The sequence below is a fragment of the Lipotes vexillifer genome, unplaced genomic scaffold (genome assembly GCF_000442215.2).
Source record: "Lipotes vexillifer unplaced genomic scaffold, Lipotes_vexillifer_v1.1 scaffold491, whole genome shotgun sequence".
Taxonomy (NCBI): Eukaryota; Metazoa; Chordata; class Mammalia; order Artiodactyla; family Lipotidae; genus Lipotes; species Lipotes vexillifer.
Window position 1 is genome coordinate 225,762 of NW_006770548.1, and position 2,416 is coordinate 228,177.

Consider the following 2,416-nt stretch of genomic DNA (forward strand, 5'->3'; position numbering starts at 1 on the left):
CCCGCCGCCGCGGCCATCGTCGCCGTACGTCGTCCCCACCGCCCGGCCGGCCCGCCCGCCCCGCCCCGCCCCGGCCCGGCCCTCGCGGCGTTCCTCGTTCGCACGCGCGCGCGCAGCCGCCACCTCCGCCTCCCAGCCCCCTTACGGCGCGGAGAGCCGGTCCCGCCCCTTCTAGGGACCGGCGCCTAAGTGACGAGAGCACTCGTATACGCATGCGCAACACTCTCTCTGGGCGGGCCTGGGACGAGCTCATCCCCCCGCCTCTTCCGCCAGGCTGTAGGGTAGTTCACAGTCTCCGCCCCCCAGCTTCGGCTTGTTAGTGTGTGGCTGTTTCCCGGATACCTGCGTCGAATCGTTATGCAATCTACTACTGCACGGAGATTCTGCGTTATCGTCTGCCACCGCCGGGGAGAAAAGGGCTGGCGTGAGATATTCCGAGAGGAGAACCCGTTTAGGGTGTCGCCTGCTGGCGGAGGAACCCACACGCCGGGTGGAAATCTGCGCCTGCCACGCTTGTCCTCAGACCTAGTGACCGTGTCGTCCTTTGTAAACACCTATTTGGGACCACCACCCCTTGCAACAGCTGATCCCCTCTGTCACTCAGGCGCTTTCAAATCATAGCTTAAAGGTACTTCAGAAAAGTTATCCCTGACCATGCAATCTTGAACAATCATACTCGACATTTGTCGGCGTAACACTCACCATGACCTGGTATTTTTCTTATTTTCTTATTGAATACTTTCCACACAAATTGCATGAGAGCCTAGTCTTGACTTGTTCGCAGGTGTACCCTCAGTGCTGGGAACAGTACCTGTTATCTAACAGATGTTCAATAAATATTTGATGAATGAGTGAATGACCTACAGGGAGGCAGAAGGCAAATAATTTTAAATTATTAACGAAATATGATTGGCCATTATGGGGTTTTGAACTTAATGCTATCTAACCCCTGAACAGCAAGTGACTAATTGCTTGTGAGTTTTTAAGAATGAAGACACTGTGATCAGGGAGGAAAGGAGATTTCAAACGCGTGAAAAAACTGGAACAAAGTCTTTAAAGTGTGAAAGCATACTTGGTGAAACTCCTTAAGCCCATGGAGTTGAAGCAGAGATGTTATTTGGGGTGGCAATGAATTTGGAATATCCTGTAAGCATTAGAAAACCAGCTTGAACAGAGAGAATGACATGACCAGAAATATCGATTAGGAAGTAGCTACTGCAGCAGTGTGAATGATGGAGTAGAAAAAGAAAGGCTGGAGAAAAATGCATGGACAACAAAAGAAAAAATAAATTGGACTTTCAAAATTAAAATCTTTTGTGCTTCACAGTATACCGACAAGAAAATGAAAAAACCCACTGAATGAGAGAAAATATTTGCAAATTATATACCTGATAAGAGACATATCCAGAATATAGAAAGAACTCTTACAACTCAATAATGAAAAGAGCAAGAACCCATTTGACAAATTAACTAATAAACCAAATGGAATAAACTTGGTACAGCAACATTATGGATGAATCTCACAGATATTATACTGAGTGAAATAAATCTTACCCAAAGGGATATACATAGTACAATTCAATATATATGAAGTTATAGAACAGGCTAAACTCCGAAGTATGGTTCCCTCTGGGGAGTGGAGGGGAAGGAGGGACATGAGGGTGTTTCCTGGGGTGATAATAAGTTGTAGTTTGAAATAGATTTGCATTACACAGATGTATACCAATTATGGAATAGTAAAGAAAATTTATGCATTTTACTATAAATTTCCCCTCAAAAGAAAAGAACAGTAAACAAATACTGAACTCTTATTCAAAATATGCATGCTAAAGTGTTTGGCGGTGAACTGTACCTTTCACACAGTTCTCCAAACTGCAAGCTAAATTCACATAGCAATCTATCAAAAAGTATTTTTATTGCTCAACAGGTGAAGAGTTGATTAGGTTTCTTCAATTTTGAGGCAAAGAAAAGAATTGGAAACTGTATGATTGATGCCAGTTGTTACAGTCATTAGCTTTCTCGGTTTCTGGGAAGGATACCAAAAGTCTTCTCTAAAATGTATCAAAGACTAGGGTTTAGCAAATATTTTCTATGAAGTGTCAAATAGCAAATATTTTAGGTTTGCAGGCCATATGTTCTATGTCACAACTACTCAGCCCTACCATTGTAGCACAAAAGCAGCTGTAGACAATACATAAATGAGCGAGCATGTCTGTGTTCCCAGTAAAATTTTATTTACAAAAACAGGTAGCAGGGGCTTCCCAGTAGTACAGTGGTTGAGAATCCGCCTGCCAATGCAGGGGACACGGGTTCGAGCCCTGGTCGGGGAAGATGCCACATGCCGTGGAGCAACTAAGCCCGTGTGCCAAAACTACTGAGCCTGCAGTCTAGAGCCCGCGAGCCACAACTACTGAGC